We start from the raw sequence: 22296 nt of genomic DNA on the forward strand, positions 1-22296 counted from the left end.
CTCATCCTACTACCAATTACTGAATCTGAGAGAGCCTAAGCGCTTCGAGTCCTATGGGAGAAAAGCGCTATAGAAATGTTATTGTATTGTATTATTGTATTGTTCTGTGTACCAGGAAAATAACTGGACAGTAAAACAAATCTTTACACAGCTTCTTCTTTATAGAGGTATTTCATTTCTCATGCTTCTTAGCTGGCTTAGTCCTTCTCTAATCATAAAATATGGAATATTCCTTCCACATGGGACTCAGATTAATCCCTTCAGTAAACCATAACTAGAGTGTATGTTTTGGCTGGAGGTAGGTTCTCACATTTGTTAACTGATGTGTTAGCCACATTGTTGCTTATTTTGTTGTAAATCATTCCAGTATGTGATCAGTTCACTGGGTTCAAATTGATGAGAGGTGACTAGCTGGTTGTATATGCAGTGAGAATAAGAGACCTTCCAGTGATTGAAATCAGATTCTTTAGGGGGAGCTACAGGTGAAATCTCAAGTAAATCCAGACATAAACCAATAAACACATCTTCTAGATGAAGTAATCTAATGTTTGTTGATATATTAAGTATCTTCCCTGCCAGGTCTCCAGAGAAAACGTAACCAGTTCCTGAGCAAAACGGAGGATATCGTTCGCCTGGATACAGTTCTGGTGACATGTACCATTTACTTTCCTTATTTCGATTAGGTGAAAAACCTTTCATTACATTACCTGTAAAATAGTTTGTCCTGGGAGGTTGTTCTGGCTTCAGTAATTTATATACCAAGTACTCCGTATTAACAAACATGTCAGAGTCTGTCTTCATGACATAAGAGGCCTGTGGACAGTACATAGTTACCCAGTGCAGGCCCATCAATGTCTTCAGAGTCAGGTTGTTGTATGTGTCCAAATAGTCCTGCTGGATAATATCATTATATTGCTGGCTTTCGGCTAGAAGTTTTTGCTGTAAGCCATCAATCTTAGTCTCTTTTCCCAACATAAATAACCTCAGTATATGAACTCCAGGTAAAAAGTCTTCTCTCCCCCATGTTTTCCTGATGGCTTCCCTAGCCTCATTCTGCCACGATTGGACTGCGATAAGCAGAATAAGAAAAGGGCTGTTCTTCAGGCATTTGTTAGGTTCATTAATTATATATTTGTAGAGATAATTGTCTTTAGATGATTGTTCATCTCCATGTTGACGACTCATAGAGCCAAATTTAAAAGAAATTAACATTGGGAAGTTATGCATGTTAAGTATTTTTTGGGAAACCCAGTCTTGATTATTTAGGTTAATAAATACGAAAAGCAGGAAAGCCAAAGTCATAAATCCTGACACAAAGCCTAAGAACATCAAGCGCTTTGTGTTCAGCTTCAGGAATGGAGAGCAGCAGTGATGTTTCTTCATGATTGGCAAATGCAAAAGGCTCTTTTTAATTTTCAGTACAGCCATTTAGGACATCCTGGTCTGTTCCCATAGTCTGCACCTGCAGAATAAAAGAAGTTTGTCAATATTATAGTGCTTGCTCCTTTAAAGTGAACCTAAGGTAAAAATAAACTGATGAGATAAACAATTACATTTATCCTCCTGCTTCTAAAAATGACTTTTTGAAGTATCCCAGGGTTTTCTTTTATATTTAAACATTCACAAAGCAGGTTGAATGTTTTACTGTTTCTAATCAGTAGCAGTCTATTAAGTGTTCCAGAGTGAAAATACACAAACTATTGACCTTGTCCTATCTCTCCCCATCCTCAAAAGTAAGCAATGTAAAAACAGTGCAATGTAAGAACAGGGCACAACCGGCGCCACTAAGCCGTAATAGGATTTACAGTTATTGCGGTGCTCAGTGAGTAATTTGGGTGCTGTCAAAAGACAGAGCAGAAATTACTACAAAAACACTGTAATTCGGCCACTGGAAATAGCTGGAAGCCAAATTTCATCTTTCCCTCACTATCCGTGGCGGCCTAGAGGGGGAATAGTAATTAACACCGCCGGGACTTGTGCAGGAGCAGGTTGAGCCATTTATCGACTTTACCCTGTGCCCAAATCTCCTGGTGGCCAATTCATAGGTATGCCTCAGAAGTTGTATTCTGCCAGGAAAACTTTTATGGCTGTAATTAGCTTATCAGTGATGTCTACTATATTCCTGCCAAGGTACTGACAAGACAGAAACTGATACTTCCATGTCTAAAAATTAACTCTTTCAGGCAGCAAAATAAAGCAAGTAAAACAGCCTGGTTATTTATATGTTTTGTACTGTACATACATATGATTATCTCATCATGTCACATATCGCTTCAGGTACACTTTAAAGTGAAGCTCCACTATTACTAAAAAAAAAAAGGCAATGTATTTAGTGCTGCTCTATAGTTTGCTGAGAAATAGCAAACTCTAAATTCTTTTTAGTATGTAAGTAAGTAAAATGTGCACATAAAACACTGTTGTGTAGGCATCCTCTAAAGGCACGTACACGCGCCGCATCGGCAGAACGCCCCGCGGGAGGGTCTGACGGACCCGTCGTTTGCTAAAATACGGCGTGTGTACGCGCCTCTATGGAGACACAAAACGTGTCCACTTGACTGTGGGCTCAATAAAGTATTTAACAATGTTTATGTCTTTCCAAAGTGTACGTTATACAGTGGCTTGCAAAAGTATTCAGCCCCCTTGACGGTTTCCACATTTTGTCACATTACTGCCACAAACATGAATCAATTTTATTGGAATTCCACGTGAAAGACCAATACAAAGTGGTGTACATGTGAGAAGTGGAACGAAAATCATACATGGTTCCAAACATTTTTTACAAATAAATAACTGCAAAGTGGGGTGTGCATAATTATTCAGCCCCCATTGGTCTGAGTGCTAATGACTAGATATAGTGCACCTGTGTGTAATCTAATGTCAGTACAAATACAGCTGCTCTGTGATGGCCTCAGAGGTTGTCTAAGAGAATATTGGGAGCAACAACACCATGAAGTCCAAAGAACACACCAGACAGGTCAGGGATAAAGTTATTGAGAAATTTAAAGCAGGCTTAGGCTACAAAAAGATTTCCAAAGCCGTGAACATCCCACGGAGCACTGTTCAAGCGATCATTCAGAAACAGAAGGAGTATGGCACAACTGTAAACCTACCAAGACAAGGCCATCCACCTAAACTCTCAGGCCGAACAAGGAGAGTGCTGATTAGAAATGCAGTCAAGAGGCCCATGGTGACTCTAGACGAGCTGCAGAGATCTACAGCTCAGGTGGGGGAATCTATCCATAGGACAACTATTAGTCATGCACTGAACAAAGTTAGCCTTTATGGAAGAGTGGCAAGAAGAAAGCCATTGTTAACAGAAAAGCATAAGAAGTCCCGTTTGCAGTTTGCCCCAAGCCATGTGGGGGACACAGCAAACATGTGGAAAAGGTGCTCTGGTCAGATGAGACCAAAATGGAACTTTTGGTCCAAAATGCAAAACGATATGTGTGGCGGAAAACTAACACTGCACATCACTCTGAACACACCATCCCCACTGTCAAATATGGTGGTGGCAGCATCATGCTCTGGGGGTGCTTCTCTTCAGCAGGGGCAGGGACAGGGAAGCTGGTCAGAGTTGATGGTAAGATGAATGGAGCCAAATACAGGGCAATCTTGGAAGAAAACCTCTTGGAGTCTGCAAAAGATTTGAGACTGGTGCGGAGGTTCACCTGCCAGCAGGACAACGACCCTAAACATAAAGCCAGGGCAACAATGGAATGGTTTAAAACAAAACATATCCATGTGTTAGAATGGCCCAGTCAAAGTCCAGATCCAAATCCAATCGAGAATCTGTGGCAAGAACTGAAAACTGCTTTTCACAAACGCTGTCCAACTAATCTGACTGAGCTGGAGCTGTTTTGCAAAGAAGAATGGGCAAGGATTCCAGTCTCTAGATGTGCAAAGCTGGTAGAGACATACCCTAAAAGACTGGCAGCTGTAATTGCAGCAAAAGGTGGTTCTACAAAGTATTGACTCGGGGCTGAATAATTACGCACACCCCACTTTGCAGTTATTTATTTTAAAAAAATGTTTGGAATCATGCATGATTTTCGTTCTACTTCTCACATGTACACCACTTTGTATTGGTCTTTCATGTGGGATTCCAATAAAATCGATTCATGTTTGTGGCAGTAATGTGACAAAATGTGGAAAACTTCAAGGGGGCCGAATACTTTTGCAACCCACTGTAACTATTACAACACCTGGCTATGCTACTGTCGAAAAGCACATGTTTCTGAGGGGAGCAAAACTTGTATAACCTTATTTAACTAACATTAATAGGCCTGACTTTATGAGACTAACGAACTAACGAATTAGTGACTGGTGAAATAAATACATGATGGGTAGTATACTATATACAGGACCAACCATCTATGTTATCCTCTAATACCAATTTTCTGAGGACCACTAAAGAGGTCAGCATATATACCCTGTCCAACTAGGGTGCGATCTGATCCAAAGTTCAGATCATGCCTGTTTTGTGGAACGAACCAGCACAGCAATTTACATGTAAATCATAGTGCTGTTTTTCTATTGGTGCGATTCATTTTTTTCCTGACACTTCAGTGCAGTTTCGCTTTTACCCAATGGATCATGGCACAATAGTGGTAGTGGAAATGGAAGGTAACAGGATTGCAGCAAGATTGCGCATGTAATCACGTTAAGAGACCCTAAATCCACCCTTAATTGTTTGCAGTGCTGTTGTAAGCTATTGTTAACGAAGATTCCCCTGCCCATTTCTCTTTAAAGGGCTCACCCATTTAAACATGCTGTGTTATAATGAATAAGACCAAAACAGCACAGAGGACACTCATTTCAATCTTACAGGGACATGAAATAAGGTCTAAATCATTACTGGTAATGTGTCAAAAATAGCTTAACCATTATGACCTATAAAAAGATTATTTAAATCCCAATTAAAGAGATCTGGGCATGAAACATCTCATATAGTAATAGTACCATCTAGTCTAGCACCTAGGTTCTCAACGTGTGGTACGCGTACCCCAGGGGGTACTTATGATGTTTCCAGGGGGTACTCGGGCTTGATATACTTAACCAATAACAAATTTAGAGTTTTAGAAAATGATAAATATCTTATTTAAACAACACCAAATTAGTGTTTTAGCTAATTAAAAGCAATAGTAAATACGTGTATATTGTTTAGAACCAATTATCATGTATTATGATTAAATATATATTTGTCAAGGGGTACTTGTGATAATGTTTACTATGCTAGGGGGTACTTGGTGAGTACAGGGTTTTAAAAGGGGTACATACTAATAAAATGTTGAGAAAGACAGGTTGGCTATGAAATGCTACAGCAGCATTGTGGTATAGGCCTGTAAGAACATCAGGGCATTCATGTCGGTGAAACGCCGATACCCGGGCTGAGGCGCAAGCTTCCAGGTCTCAGCAAACCGCTGACGTCACTGGAGCTCAGCCTGGTGCTCAGCTCCCATTGGGTAGGCGGCGGACGCTCTCTAAGTATGTGCTCTGCCCCTGTAAACAGTAACCACGTGAGTGTGTTGCGTGTCAGCTAATCAGCTGACACGCTGAGTCTCTATTGGTTGTTTTCAATTCTGTTTGTTTCTAATTGGTTAGTCCTTGTATTTAAGCATGGTGAGCGCCCCAAGGCATGGCCTGTGGTAGCATTAGCTTTTGGCTTGTTGCTGGGTATGCGCTCACAAAACCTTTTGACTCCTGTTGCCGATTCTGCCTTGTATCTTGACCACGCTTACTCTCAGTGGCGGCGCCAGGGGGGTGCTTGAGGGTGCTCAAGCACCCCCTAAATTTGTCCAAGCACCCCAAAGCACCCCCTGGCGTGAACTGACTTCAGGCGTCTAAGAGACGCCGAGTCAGTTCACAGCGGCAGCCCGAAGCAGCAGAGCAGGGTTACGGTAAGATGGCCGCCCGAAGCCTTGCTCTGCAGACTTGGAGTCTGCAGTGCAGGGCTTCGGGCGGCCATTTTCCCGTAGCCCTGCTCGCCGGGTAATGCAGGCTGCAGGCAGGAAGTCACGTGAAGGAAGAGGATTGTGGGAGCTGCGCGCCACAAGGAGGTCGGGAGAGGAGGAGGTCAGAACAGGAGGTCTTCTGACTAGGTTAGTAAATGGGTTTTTCTTTTCTTTTTCAGGTGGTGCTTCTGATTGTTGTCAGAACTGCTGAGCATTGTGCATATTGGGGTCAGATCTGCTGAGCATTGTGCATATTTGGGTCAGAACTGCTAAGCATTGTGCATAGTGGGGTCAGAACTGCTGAGCATTGTGCATATTGGGGTCAGAACCGCTGAGCATTGTGCATATTTGGGTCAGAACTGCTGAGCATTGTGCATATTGGGGTCAGAACTGCTGAGCATTGTGCATATTGGGGTCAGAACTGCTGAGCATTGTGCATATTGGGGTCAGAACTGCTGAGCATTGTGCATATTGGGGTCAGATCTGCTGTGCATTGTGCATATTGTGGTCAGATCTGCTAAGGATTGTACATATTGGGGTCATATCTGATAAGGATTGTGCATATTGGGGTCATATCTGATAACTATTGTGCATATTGGCGTCATATCTGATAACTATTGTGCATATTGGGGTCAAATCTGATATCGATTGTGCATATTGGGGTCATATCTGATAACGATTGTGCATATTGGGGTCATATCTGATAACGATTGTGCATATTGGGGTCATATCTGATAACGATTGGGCATATTGGGGTCATATCTGATAACGATTGGGCATATTGGGGTCATATCTGATAACGATTGTGCATATTAGGGTCATATCTGATAACGATTGTGCATATTGGGGTCATATCTGATAACGATTGTGCATATTGGGGTCATATCTGATAACGATTGTGCATATTGGGGTCATATCTGATAACGATTGTGCATATTGGGGTTACTGAACGTGTTTTTTGTTCAAATCTGCTCACATTACGTGTATTTTCTTGAGAAAACCTGCACAATTATGTGAATTTTCTGGGGAAAGGGTCACCAAAACTTGGGCCCTCTGTCTTTGCGTTGCACTTTTAAAGGGAACCCGAGGTGAGAATAATATTGAGGCTGCCATATTTATCTCCTTTTAAGCAATACCAGCTGCCTGGCTGCCGTGTTGGTCCTCTGCCTCTAATTCTTTCAACCATAGACCCTGAACAAGCATGCAGCAGGTCAGGGGTTTCTGACAATATTGTCAGAACTGACAAGATTATCTGCATGCTTGTTTCTGGTGTAATTCAGTTCACTACTGCAGCCAAATAGATCAGCAGGGCTGCCAGGCAACTAGAATTGTTGAAAAGGAAATAAATATGGCAGCCACCATATCACTCTCACCCTGGGTTCACTTTAAATTACAGTTAGCCCGGCCCTCACCCGGTCATGACCACGCCATTTTTTCGCCGCGGCTGTAGCCACACCCATTTTTGCCGTGCCGCGCGAAGTGCGCCGCAGGTCGTCAGCTCCCCCGGAAATTGGTCCAGCACCTGCATAGCACCCCCTAAAAAAAATTCCTGGAGCCGCCACTGCTTACTCTAGATTGATTTCCTGGTGCCGACTCTGCCTGTATCCTGACCACGCTCTATTGCAGGGGTAGGGAACCTTTTTGGCTGAGAGAGCCATAAACACGACATATTTTAAAATGAAATTCCGTGAGAGCCATACAATATGTCACCAGTAAATGCACATAAGAGACAGCTTTTCACCAGTTAAAGGGTACCAGAGATGTACCCTAGCTGAAAAAATTAAAAAGAAGTTATACATACCTGGGGCTTCCTCCAGCCCCATTTGCGCTGATTGATCCCACGCCGCAATCCACCACTGCCCGCAACTATGAGAACGGGCTCTCGTCGCTGACGTCATCGGAGCCAGCCTACGCAGGAGAAGTGCGCCCTCGACGTATCTCTCTATACACTGCTGCAGAGATACGCAAAGAGAGCCCGTTCTCGTAGTTGCGGGCAGCGGTGGATAGCGGCGTGGGATCAATCAGCGCGTATGGGGCTGGAGGAAGCCCCAGGCATGTATAACTTCTTTATTATTCTGGCTCTGGTTCCCTTTAATGCACGTAATACCAGACAGCGTTTCCCCAGTAAATGCATATAAGAGACAGCTTTTCACCAGTTAATGCACTTAATGACAGACAGCGTTTCCCCAGTAAATGCACATAAGAGACAGCTTTTCACCAGTAAATGCACGCAATGACAGACAGCCTTTCACCAGTAAATGCACATAAGAGACAGCTTTTCACCTGTTAATGCACATAATGACACAGTGTTTCCGCAGTAAATGCACATAAGAGACAGCTTTTCACCAGTTAATGCACATAATGACAGACAGCGTTTCCCCAGTAAATGTCCCCAGTAAATGCATGTAATGAGAGACAGCGTTTCACCAGTTAATGCACATAATGACAGACAGCCAGTGTCCCCAGATAGCCAGGTGTATAGATGTCCCCAGTATATGTAGCCAGGTGCATAGCTGTCCCCAGTATATGTAGTCAGGCTAGTGACGGTGAGCTTGGGGCCCCAGGCACCTCAGGCCTGGCTGGTGGTGGGCTGGAGGCCTCTGGCCTGGCTGGTGGTGGTGGGCTGGGGGCCCCCCAGGGCAGCTCAGGCCATATTGGTGGTGGTGAGCTGGGGGCTCCAGCCTGGCTGGAGGTGGTGGGCTGGGGGCCCCAGGGCAGCTCAGGCCTGGCTGGTGGTGGGCTGAAGGCTTCAGGCCTGGCTGGTGGTGGCGGGCTGGGGGCCCCAGGGCAGCTCAGGCCTGGCTGGTGGTGGGCTGAAGGCCTCAGGTCTGGCTGGTGGTGGTAGGCTGGGGGCCCCAGGGCAGCTCAGGCCTGGCTGGTGGTGGTGGGCTGGGGGCCCCAGGGCAGCTCAGGCCTGGCTGGTGGTGGTGGGCTGGGGTCCCCAGGGCAGCTCAGGCCTGGCTGGTGGTGGTGGACTGGGGGCCCCAGCGCAGCTCAGGCCTGGCTGGTGGTGGTGGGCTGGGGGCCGCAGCACAGCTCAGGCCTGGCTGGTGGTGGGAAGGCCTCAGGTCTGGCTGGTGGGCTGGGGACTGGGGCCCCCCAGGGGGGGCGATCAGAGTCAAGCCTGGTGGTTGGTGGTGGTGCTGTGCCGGGCTGGGCTCAGCTCAGGCCTGGGTGGCTGGTGCAAAAAAAAAAAAAAATTGGCAGTTGGCTGGCTGGACAGTGGACACCCACCCACCTTGAGCTGCCTTGAGTCTTCCTTCCCTAGAGTTCCGAGTCCTGCTGCTGCTGAGCTCTGGCTTAGTGGCTCGGCTGAGTCGGCTCCAGTCCGACTCCCGAAGCGGCTCGGTCCGTCGGACGTTTCCTGTGCTGTCCACCGTGGGTGCCTGGTGTGACTGAGTGCTGGAGACTGGAGTGACGCAGTCTGTCTCTTCGGACGGCAGCAACTTGTTGAAGCTGCGCGGGAGGAGAGCGCGTTGCATGTGTCACAAAATTATACGCCACCAACGTACCTTTGCAGGCCGCTCTGCATGGCTGAGCCAGCATCTATGACCCGGGCCAGGGCGGTGACTGATCGCTGGTGGGTGGGTCATACTGACACAGACAGCGCCAGGCCCTCCTCCCAGGCTCTGCTCCTTGTGTGAAGGTCGGAACTTGCGGTGGAGGGGCTGATAAGTCGCCAGCTGGGGCTGAAGCCTGGGTAAGCCCCAGCGTGGCGCTGCCACTTTCTCCATGCCCGCTCTGTCACAGATGTTTTAGGGAGCCAGAGAGCCATATGCAGGGGTGAAAAGAGCCATATGTGGCTCGCGAGCCATAGGTTCCCGACCCCTACTCTATTGGATTACCAGTTGCAGACTTTGCTATTGTACCTGGACTCTGTCTGTTTGCCGCCTGGATCGACCTCTGCCTGAATAAGGACTTGCAAGAACGCTGCCTGGACTGACATCTGGCTAGTACTGACCATGCTATCTCTAAAGTGCCTGATCTGCATACCATTACTCCTGCTTGCAGTCATCTGACTCTCATCTGGATTGCCTCATCCTCCAGGCCTCAGGTGACTATTATACTTGTGATACTGTGCCTTGTATGATTGTTATTGGTTCTGTTTGGTGGATACTATCTGTCAGTCAATTTGCTACATCTACCTGCAAGGTTATTGTAGTTCTGTGGTGCTAGGTAGGAGTTTGTGCAGGTGTGGCAAAGTGACAAAATCATACATGTTTCACCTCGAGGAGGCTTTGTCAAGGTAAAAATAGCAAAAACACAGTACACTCACAACCACCACCCACCATGGCCCCAAAAACAAATAATGTACTTGAAAAAATATATAATATATGGCACACTCAAGTCAGAGCTACTAGTCGCCTCAACAGCTTCTCCTTAAAGAGAAACCGTAACCAAGAATCAAACTTCATCTCAATCAGTAACTGATACCCCCTTTCCCATGAGAAATCTATTTATTTTCACAAACGGATCATTAGGGAGCTCTGTATGGCTGATATTGTGGTGCTACCTCTCCCACAGTGTGATGTCAGGACCATGGTTCTCACATCACACTGTGGGAGCCTTGTTGCATTGTGGGAAATAACAGCTATTTACAGCTGTTTCCAACTGCTAAAAAAGCAAGCAGCATCTCTTTCAACTGACATCACCTGCCTGCAGTAAAGGTGTTACCATGTGATAAATGTCAGAATGTAAGTCAAGGAGAGGAAAGATTTTACAGTGGGCAAACACTGACTAAATAATTTATACATAATTATTGTAAAAACAAAGCACTTTTTTATTGCATTATTTTCACTGGAGTTTCTCTTTAAATGAGTGAGGGTCAACCCTAGTCAGTGGGTGGGGTTCAAAATCACTCCTACATTGCAGATTCTTCTGATTGGTATGTACAATACAATAGGCCCTGCCATTCCCAAATCAGCCAAAAGACATCCCCCATATAAGGGTGTATTGCTTGACCCCCAATGCTGTACTTCCTCATAGTTACAATATGTACCTCACTACTAATTAAACAGCCATTCGGCAGAGCTACTTAAAATGTTAAATATTGATTAAAGTTTGCACTTACATTCAATGTGGTATAATGCAAAATTTTTGGAATTATTGGAAGCGGGTTCCACCCTGCCAAGTCTCCTACTTACTGGGCTTCCCCCTTCACTCCTCATCCACAGTAGGCATTCCCACCAACTCCTCGTGTTTGCTTGTTCAGACATCCATGTTGATCCCCTCCCTACTGGTTTTGTCACAAAGCCCAGTGAGTGACGTTCAGCCAGGGATACCGTGTGGGGTGGCGCCCGCTTCCAATAATTCCAAAAGCTTGCATTATACTGCATGGAATGTAAGTGCAAACTTTGAATAAATATTTATTATTTATAAGTATAATATAAGCATGTATTTAGCAAATATTTATACATGGTATATCTTTGAACCACCTTTTTTAATGGCACTGTGTGCTAATTACTCATGTTAATTGCTACTTCGATTAGTAGATTAAGTTGGTGGTTAGGAAAATCATAATTGATCATGTGTCTTCCAAATTACAGAGGAACTGAAGTGAAAATAGTGTAATGAAAGAAGTGCTTAATTTTTACAATAATTAGTGTACATTTTTTAGTCTTTGGTTATTGTTGTAAAATCTTTCCTGTCCCTGATTTACATTCTGAAATTTATCACATGATGACATCTTTACTGCTGGCAGGTGATGTCTGTGGAAGGAGATGCTGCTTTTTTGGCAGTTGGAAACAACTGTTATTTCCCACAATACAACAAGGCTGTGATGTCAGTACCTATGTGCTGACATCACACTGTGGTAGGGGTTTCACCACCATATCAGCCATACAGAGCCCTCTGATGATCCGTTTGAAAAAAGGTAAAGCTTCCTCATGGGAAAGGGGGTATCAGCTACTAATTGGGATAAAGTTTAATCTTTGGTTACAGTTCTTCTTTAAGGAGGGCAGACTTACTTACCAGGATTACAGTAAAAACATGGTTGAAATTGGATGCAAAAGGCAGGAAAGTATGAAAATAGTTTGCACATTTCTTCTTTAGCTACACCATGCACTGTCCATCTCATCTATATTCAGCCCAGTGTTGGCACCCTTCTCACAACCATACTGGCACCATCTCTGACCGCAGATTTTAAAATGGGCCTGTCATGAGTATGGGAAACCTTTCCTAATGACACAACTGATTCTCACACAATCCATGTTATAAGATGTAGAAAAAAGCCATAGGGCCTGATTCACAAAGCGGTGCAAACACTTTGCACGCCTGTGAAAAGCCCTTTATCACGCCTAAACTTAGTTTAGGCGTGATCTGAAGGAATTTGCGCGAACTCCCGCGCGCAGCACACCGCGCTACGCGCGCAGCGCACCGTGCTTCGCGCGAAGCGCCCATTAAACCCTATGGGACTTTGCAAAAACTTGGTGCGCGGGAGCTTCGCGCGAATTATAGCACAAAACGGTGATAATTTTGCTAGTGCAAAGGTTATCACACCTAAAGTCTTTTAGGCGTGATAACTGAGTTATCACCGCTTTGTGAATCAGGCCCATTGACTTTGTTTTCTCTGAGTGTTCCTATTTATAACTTTTTATCAGCATGGATCTGTCTTTTTATTACAATATGATATTCATTATTATTAATCATCCACACCAGGAAGCACATAAAAATATACCTCTCATCACTTGGGCTCAACTCTCAAGTTCTCTGTGGAATGAACAGTTTCCCTTTAAACGGACCAGCAAGAATAACATGAAGTGTATGCCTTGGATTACAGAAAACAACATGCAACACTCCAAAACTCTCTTTAAAAGGATATGAAATCATTCGTGTAATGAGTATAATAAAAAAAAAAAATCTTGTCTAAACCTATTTTTATCTCCAATAATAAAGATTTCCTTCCACTGTTCCCTGTATAAGTTTTCAAGACCAGCAAATAATTTTACAACTGTGGAAACGCCACATAACGTTTTATAATGAACATACAAAAATATAAGAAATTGTGTGTGTAAAAATGAAATTGCTAGAATTAAAAAAAATGTAACCACAATATTCCTGTAGTCAGTGGATTGTGCTGGAAAACAAAAACATTACTGCTTCCAGAGCTCCCTCATGTGGAATATTTATGGATTACTCACATCACATGTAAACTACTGCATCTTTCCCCTCTCATTTGTTCAAACTGCATATAGTTGTTTGGTTTCCTTTAGGTAACCTAGGTAACAGTTGTACAGGTTTTGTAGTTGTACATCTACCTATTTCACACAGACAACCAAATACTTGTACTTTACAAACCTTTGGTAAATAATGAAAAAATAAACTGACAGCATTGGATTTTTGTGGAACAAGCTTCTCAGCTTCAGAAGGCTCTAATACAGAAGACAGATCCTGTCTGGGCTGAGATAAAATTGTATAAACTGTAGTTAGGAAAACCGTACTTAGGGAAAAAAAAGTTCAAACACTGTTTTCTGAACGTTATACAAACGGTTTTGTGAAGCTCAGTTTCAAATAAAAATTTCTAAGGACACATTTGTGGATGTTAATGTAATCAGTTATGCAAAGCAAAATGATTCAGAGAAGTACACTGTATTTGTAGGAAGAGAGTTTTGGATATTATTGTTCTGCTTCATATCAGCCAAGTACTACAATTCATACTGCCCTATTGGGCCAGTTTGTTCAAATGAAGAGAAACTGTTCATCTCACATAGATGAGTGAAAGTAATTTTAGATAGTGCCACTCAAAATCCTTGTAATGTATAGATTTGAAGCTACAGGACTACTATTTTGTCAGAAAAAGTAGAATTTTTACTTTCATTGACGTTTAAAGTGAATGGGAAGCACATTTAAAAAACGAGACAGATACTTGCCCAAGGAGAGGGAAGGCTCTGGGTCCTATAGAGCCTTCCCGCTCCTCTCCTGGTCCCCTCGTTCCAGTGCTGGCTTGCCCGGTAGCAATATTTGACTAATTTAGTCAAATACTGCTTTACCCGGCCGAAGGAGGCTTAAAGAGACTCTGTAACAAGATTTTCAGCCTTAGTTCTTCTATCCTATAAGTTCCTTTGCCTGTTCTAATGTGTTCTGGCTTACTGCAGCCTTTCCTAATTGCACTGTGGCTGTGTTATCTCTGTTATATGGTCTAATCTGTTTTCTTCTGTCGCCTCTGTCACCGGAAAGTGTGGAATGTGCAGGGCTGCTTGTGATTGGATAGAAGCGATACACACCCTCTGCAGGCCCCCTGCAGGCTCTGTATGACTCACACACTCTGCTTATGTGAGCCTATCTCAAGCTGGTTAGTTTGTTTTTAAACACTGCCTAAAACTGTTAATTACAAGCCAGGATTGCAGCAGAGAGTGGCAGAAACAGCACAGAGGGGCCCAGGAGAACATAATGAATGGAATGGTATGCTTTTTGCTGTAAAAATTTTAGAGTACAGATTCTCTTTAAGAAGTCTTCAGGGAGCCGATGCTCCTTAAGAAGGGCGGCCCTGTACTGCACCTGCGCAAGCATGCTCTCTTGCACGCTCAAGCCTGTGAAGTATGGAGCCAGCACAGGATAGAGAGCATCGAGGGAGGAGACGGTATACAACCCAGAGCCTTCCCTCTCCTTAGGTAAGTATTTGCTTCATTTTTTTAAAAAATGCGGTTCCCATTCACTTTAAGTGTATATTATGTTCGCTTATAATCATCGCTATTTGATATGAAAATGTATGTGAAGCCTATTAAATAATACAGCTACAAATGGAATTAATTTAAATATACCAAAAAGGGGGAGATCAGGTAACATGTATGTCTCAGGGGTGATCAGCACACCAATATATACTATGACAAAACAGGTTATAACTGAGTCTAAAAACTTAACTCAGGGGCGTAGCAATAGGGGGTGCAGAGGTAGCGACCGCATCGGGGCCCCGAAGGGCCCTTCCTCAACTACCGTATTAGCTCTCTATTGGTCCTGTGCTCGTAATAATCACTTCTATAGATACTTTGAGTAGTGGTAATCATTAACTACTTCGGTACAAGCAGCCTCTGCCCCCTTAAGGACCAGAGGCTGCTGGTACGCTAAAACGCGTATACCGACTAATCGCCGTAATAATCCGTTGCTCCCGCCGGTCACGCCGCTCTGTCCCCGCTGTTTGAGCTGACACAATTTCTAATTATTTTGGAGGATGATGTACTGTCTACTCATCTCGTGCGTGGAAAAAACACTGGCTCTTTACGTTGTTTGGAGGGATAACTGCTTAATTATGTTTTTTTAGGGGACACTCTGTGTAATTGCACTGGTTGGGGGATATGCTGCTATCCTGAGCTGCACAGACAAATAGTGGATGACCACCCCACAGCAATGAACTTAAGACCAAACAATGAGTATAAGCGAAAATACGCAGAAACCCCCAATTAACACAAACCGAACTAAGAGCGAACACAGTATATACAAGAATACTTAATACAAGATCAGCGAACAATTGCAAAGTCAAAAGTCAGAATACAATGTTAGAGCTGGAGAAATCAAGATTACACATCAAGTTCAAAACAAAAACAGAGTGTCCAGAAGTTTGGCAGTACTCAAGTTCTAGCCACCAAATATTCTGGCAAAGTCCTGAGTACAAAAAGAATCATTAAGTAAGCAGTCTACATCTGTTACATAATTAATTACAGGCTAGTGGGAAGCAGCTACTTATGGAAAACATAAGATAATATAATTTTAGATACCACCCACAGGCAACAGAGGGAATTGCAATGTTTGTCCATAGGCTGAAGAAAGCCACCTTCTAGTGAGCTGCAGAAGTACACCCAGTGTAATGTATGTTGCCACCAGAAGGTGAAACATCATAATCCGGGCCAAATTTGTACATTCCAGCAGCGCCCAAGGCCTGTTGTCGCACCACTATCAAAAGGCATCAACTAGTTGATAAGAATATTGTAACCCATTACCCTCATTATGGGCCTAAACTACTGTATAGGCAAGTTATGTATAGGCAGATAGCTTTTATGTTTTATAAATGAACAGTTAATCTGTCGTCTGTTTACCTATTAACCTGGACTGTTCAGTCACAATCTCATCTCCAAATTCACTTCTGCTGATCTCATAACACTGGAATGCTTATTGAAATGCTGCTTTTATTGCTATGCCTTCTTTAGACTCAGTTCTTTTACTGATGTGATGGCTAACATGGTACAATACTCTAGCTTTGAAATGAGCCAGCAAGGAAGATAGATCATAATTATGTTGTTGTTCATGTAATAGTGGAAACATTATGGAAACTTAAATTACTCCACATTGACTGATCCTTAAAAATGCATTAGCCTTTCTTTCTTGAGAAAGGTCCCACAGGAGCTCAAACCAGTTACAGGCCCATATGCAATTCCGAGTTTTCTCCTGGGAGATACATCTTCTCTTTAAAATAACTTTTCAGCACTTTGAAATTTAAAAAGCACCAAAAAGTAGGTAAAAGTACTATCAAAATTATTCTAATTATTTTCTTGTTTGCTGGTGGTTTAACCACCCTGGCAGTATGGACGAGCTCGTCCAGCAAAAACTTGCAAAAAACGTTAATGACGAGCTGAGCTTGTCCATGCCGACAGGGAGATTTCCTTTTTCTCTGGCCCGCCGGCTGCATTTTTTTCTCATCAGAGGGATTCCCCAGGATGGCTGGATGCCTGTCTGCACGCTGTGGGTAGCGATCTGTGCTACTCCAGCGTGCAGAACAAGCATCCAGCCACCCTATGGAATCCCCGGGAAGCGGATCGGTGGGCACAGAATGTGCGGGGGCTCCCCCTTCTATGGCGGCTGTGCGGGGGGATCCCCCTCTGTGCAGGTGGGGGGATCCCCCTTCTATGGCAGCTGTGTGGGTGGCCTATCCCCCTCCTCTCCCCTTCTCCCGATTCCCTCCCCCCCATCTCAGCCCGTTGAGTTAATAGCTCTACTCACCCGAGGGCTTTCTCCAGCGACGGCTGCGGCGCACACCCTCTTCCATCTCCGAAGTCTCGTTTTCTGTACAGTTACATTACGAGGCTTGGTGACGTCTCGTAATGTAACTGTATAGAGAACGAGACTTCGGAGATGGAGAATACAATACAATACAATAACATTTCTATAGCGCTTTTCTCCCATAGGACTCAAAGCGCTTAGGCTCTCTCAGATTCAGTAATTGGTAGTAGGATGAAGTATTCACACAACAAAAGTTATAATTCTGCAAATGCCAAACTGAACAGGTGGGTTTTCAGTCTGGATTTAAACATGGCTAGGGATGGAGCTGTCCTGATCTGTTGAGGTAGGGAGTTCCAAAACGTAGGGGCAGCATGACAAAAGGCTCTGGGACCAAAAGTTTCCAGGTGGACTCTGGATATGACTAGATTATTAGAACCTGTGGATCTGAGAATGCGGGGATTGCTACGCAGCTGCAACATATCTTTCATGTATCCAGGGCCCAGATTATTCAGGGATTTAAATGTCAGTAGGCCGATCTTGAATAGGACCCTCCATTCTATAGGTAGCCAGTGAAGGGAGTGCAGGACTGGCGTTATGTGGCAGTGACGGGGTTGGTTGGTTAGCAGTCTGGCAGCAGTATTCTGTATCAGCTGTAGGCGGTACAAGACCTTTTTTGGAAGGCCAGTGTAGAGAGCATTGCAGTAGTCCAGTCGGGATGTGATGAAGGCATGGACTAAGGTTGGCAGATCTTCTGGGGGGATGAGGTGCTTGATTTTTGCAATGTTCTTCAGGTGAAAATAGGATGATTTCACCACAGCAGAGATTTGAGTTCTGAAGTTTAAATTCCCATCAATTAGAACTCCCAGGCTACGCACATGATCAGAGCTGCGTAGATCCGTGCCTCCTATTCCCAGTGATGAAGACTGCAAGTTAAGTTGTTTTGTTATCATGCTCTGCCCTCCAATCAGGACTTCAGTTTTGTCTGCATTTAGTTTCAGCCAGTTGTCATTCATCCATTGCTGTAGCTTACGTAAGCAGGCGTTTATAGTTAGAGTTGGGTCTGTCACACCAGGCTTGAAGGAAAGATATAGTTGGGTGTCGTCTGCATAGCAGTGGTATGTCAGGCCATGTTTTTGGATTAGTTTTCCAAGCGGTAACATGTAAATCGTGAAAAGCAGGGGAGAGAGGATTGAGCCCTGGGGCACCCCATACTTAAGTGATACAGGGGTGGACAGGAAGGGCCCCATAGACACTTTATGGGTTCTGCCACTCAAGAAGGATTGGAACCACTGAAGAACTATGCCATCAATGCCGCAGTATTCCTGTAGCCTGTTTATCAAGATGTCATGGTCAACTGTATCAAAGGCTGCAGAAAGGTCTAGCAGTATGAGGATCGAGCACTCTCCTCTGTCTCTTGCCATGAGCAGGTGGTTGCATATTTGGATGAGGGCAGTTTCAGTGCTGTGGTATTTCCTGAAGCCAGACTGGAATGGGTCATAACTGTTGTTTTGTAGGATTTTGGCTTCTAGCTGGAGGTAAACAACTTTTTCCCAGAAAGGGGAGGTTAGAGACAGGTCTGTAGCTGGTCATTGCATCTGGGTCCAGGGAGGGTTTTTGAGGAGAGGCCTGATGATTGCTTCCTTCAGTAAAGCAGGAAATATCCCTGATTGTAAGGAACAGTTAACAATTTTGAGGAATACTGGTACGAACAGGTCGGGGCAGTTCAACATGAACTGTGTTGGGCCAGGATCCAGGTCACAGGTAGTTAGGCGGAGGTGAAGGAGGCTGCTTGATGTTACTTCTTCATCAATTTCTTTGAAGTTTGACCAAGGTGTTACGTTGTCTCTGCTAATGGTCTTCGGCGCTATATTAGGCTCAGATGCTGTAAGTTGGATGGCGGACCTTATAGCGGAGACTTTGTTTGTGAAGAAATGGGCAAATTGGTCACAGAGGTCCTTTGAAGACTCGATATTAAGTTTTTGACATGCTGGGTTGCAGAGTTTTTCCACTGTGCGGAACAGTTGGGCTGGTTTGTTAACTGCATTTGCAATCTCTTGTGATAGAAAGGATGATTTTTTTCCCGTGATTACCTTTTAGTAGTTCTTCAAGTGGAGGATTAAGGCATGTTTGTCTTCTGGGGACTGAGATTTGCGCCACAGTCTCTCAAGTTTTCGGCCTTGTCTTTTCAGCTCTTTTATAGCGTTATCAAACCACTGTGCATGATGGTGTGGAGTAAGATATTTGGTGCACAGAGGAGCAATGGTCTCAAAGGTGGAGGACACACATTTGTTGTATTTAAACACCAGAGTATCAGGGTCCAGGCTGGAGTCAGTCAATTCATCAAAGCTAAGGTTATATTACGATCGCTTCTGCAGCGTTTACTGCTGGCTGCAGTGGTATTGCAACCCAAGCAGTTCTGATGTTATTACATGCATTCGCTTGCATAGTTTGGTTTGCACTTAAACTAGTTGCTGATTCCATCTGCAGTCGCTCTGAAGTTAATGACAGTTTAATATGCTTTTGTGAAAACAAACATTGTCTGCTGCAATGGAGTGGCAATCCCTTTCCTGCAGGCTGCATATCATTGTCTGCCTTTTCCTGCTGTCAGCCTGTGATTAATTACCATTCACTTGTGTGGGAATCTGCATGTCTGTTCCCATTGGATGACCTCAGTATAAAGAACTGCTTCCTGCAATGCTCCATGGGCTACCATAGTCTCAGATTCTGTCTGTTACTCTGCTCGTGCCCCACCTCGTTCCTAGTCCGTGTGGACTGCGCTGACTCCTGCGAAGGGGTCAGCGAGTCCTCCTAGTTCTGCTCTTGTTCTAGAAGTTGTTACTCTGCTTGTCTTGTGTCATATATTGGTTCATCGCCAATATATACGCATACTTGCATGTTTTGTTATTTTCCTTGTATTCGTGTTACGTTGATACATCAGTGTCGCTGATATATACGTACACGAACTGTTTATATCCTGTGTTCAGTTAGTCAGCCTTCCAGCACGTTTTGGTAGTTTGCGCGTATCGTGATCACCCGTGCTGAGTTAGTATCCTGCTCCTGGTTCTGTTTGTGGATTGCGTTCATCTCTGCGAAGAGATAGCGAATCCTTCTGAGTCCTGTTCCCTGTATTGCTCCAGTCCTAGTCAGTGTTCCTGCTTATGTCATATATCGGTTCATTGCCGATATATACATATATTAGTCAGACGTTACAAATAGTTTCATTGATAGCTGTAATTGTAATACGCTAGGAAAACATACTTATTGTATATTTGTCTGTGTTACGTTCATGTATCTTGATCCTCCTATTTCCTGACTATCCTGTCCTGTCTTTGTAAGGCACGCCATCGCTGCAACGCATTGGCTGCCTCATTCCAGTCTGTCTTGTTGTGGACGCTTGCTGTCACTAAGTAGTGGCTAGTTAAGCAAGCGTTCATTCTGTCAACCTGTCCTGATCTCCTCAGTCCTGGTTTATGCGCTCAGCGCTACTTTGCGCTGAGACGTTATCACGAAAGTATTGTTTGTGGCTGTTCGGATCTGCACCGGCTCTGTGCACCACAATCTCCTATTGGAGTCAGTCCTCTCCTCCACTAAACTGGGGATATCCTGATTCCTTGTGCTGGTGCGTGTACCTCCTTCACGTCAGCTTATGTGTTGCATGCTGACTGTGGAGAATACACCTCCAAGCCTAACATTATGGTAGCCCCATTACCAATCCCCATTGTGGGGGGGGGGGTTTCCAGCAAAAATGACACTGTTTGTTATGGTTCCTGTTCCTTTAAGAAATTTGAGAAACTTAATTCTGAAACAGAAAATGGGTTTTTTTCTGAATGTACCAGGTTCCTGGCCAATCCTGAGCTCCAGGCTACTCCTGTTTCAACGTGGGCCCGCCAGCTAATTTATGTTTTGTTTAAGGGAAATTTGTTCCAGTGGGCGTACGATGTCCTGGATCATACCAATTTGAAAGAGAGACCGCTGGAATTTCTAGCGTTTGTGATCCATAACTGGCTGCGCAAAACTAACTTGCCTTACCCTTTTAATGAGCTCCTGGCAGCTTGTCAATCAGCTGCTCCTTCAATTGCTTGCAAAAATAATCAGCAAGTAGATAATTGTTCTGATAACTTTTCTTCTGCTTTGAATAAATCACCTAAGGCAGCAGGGTCTAAAGCCAAACGTAAACGCTCCAAAAGAAATGCGTTACAATCAGCGGAGTCGTTGCCCTTAGCGACTGCGCATCAGATCTGTAATGAGACTCCGCCATTAGCAGATAATGAAATTCAGTCACCATTCAGGGGAGTCAAATGGACCTATGAAACTACTAATGAACTTTCATTGCTAGCCAGGGAAAATAAAAGTTCTTGTTTAAATGAATTATCTGAATATGATTATGAAGATATATTACAGAGTATTGAACAGATCAATTTATTTGTGCAGCAAGGGAAATTTGCATACACTACAGTTCAACACTTGCTACAGGTATTGGAGATCCTTAGGAATAAGAAATCGGCCAATCGCCTGCTAAATAACCCAATACATGTTTCTGCCACAAACACATTTGCAAACTGTGATCAGCCTGAATGCTCAGCTGGTAAATATGCATGGGATCCTCCATTTGAGAAAGGAGAGATGGAAGCCCTGGTCTATGAATGGAAGAAAGATTCAAGTTCATTTTGTCAATTTTACAGTGCAAAAAGTGAATTAGTATTGAATGCATCCATTAAGTCGGCTTATAACCTAATAAAGACTGGTGTGTGTGGGTATGACTTTGTGGCTCCATTGATCGATGCGTGGAGAATGATTTTGGATGATTTTTATGCGATTCAATCAGTTGATACCAGGGAAGACACACTGTCAATTGGAGATTGTTCCACTTCCTCAGTTCCTGAGGACTCGCCTGCTTCAGCACCTTTGGCTGATTCAACGAGTGATTCAGAGCTCCTTTTGTGTGAAATTGAAGTTCCTGTAATTCCACCCTGTACCATGGATAACTCAGTGTTACTTCCCAGTAAGACAGAAATTACTAATACTTCCTTAACCTTGCCCTGCACAAATTTCTCAGCAGAGGACCCAGAGGTCCTGCTGACTTCTGAGTCCAGCCTAGCCAGTACTCATGAGTCTTTGTTCAGTGAAACAGACATTAGAAAATCTTTGCCTGCCTCTGCAAACACTTCTGTAGAATTTACCTGTGTTAATAAAGTTCAACTCCTGTCTGATCCAGCAGATGCCAATAGATGCACTACATTAGTTTCTGAGTCCCAGCAATCCTGTCTAGAAACCTCAGAACCCCAGCATCTGAATTTCCCAATTTTACAATTGAATAGTGATTCAGATGCGCAAACATTGTGTCTTGATCTTCCTGTCTCTAAACCTCGCTCTAGTTTCGTGAATAGCTCAGAGCATCTGCTATGTGAACCTGAAA

At 44.0% G+C, this 22296-nt stretch overlaps 1 long non-coding RNA gene across 4 annotated transcripts in view; it reads left to right on the forward strand.

Annotated features, from left to right (window-relative positions):
- LOC137521191 (uncharacterized) overlaps positions 1-12858 on the forward strand; it is a 77242-nt gene extending 64384 nt beyond the window's left edge. For all 4 annotated transcript variants that reach the window (XR_011022072.1, XR_011022071.1, XR_011022074.1 and 1 more), the window contains exons 4-5: positions 580-683; positions 12609-12858. This is a non-coding gene — a long non-coding RNA (uncharacterized lncRNA). The remainder of the gene's footprint in view (positions 1-579; positions 684-12608) is intronic.
- Positions 12859-22296: the final 9438 nt, after the last annotated feature.

This window comes from Hyperolius riggenbachi, chromosome 6 (genome assembly GCF_040937935.1).
Source record: "Hyperolius riggenbachi isolate aHypRig1 chromosome 6, aHypRig1.pri, whole genome shotgun sequence".
NCBI lineage: Eukaryota > Metazoa > Chordata > Amphibia > Anura > Hyperoliidae > Hyperolius > Hyperolius riggenbachi.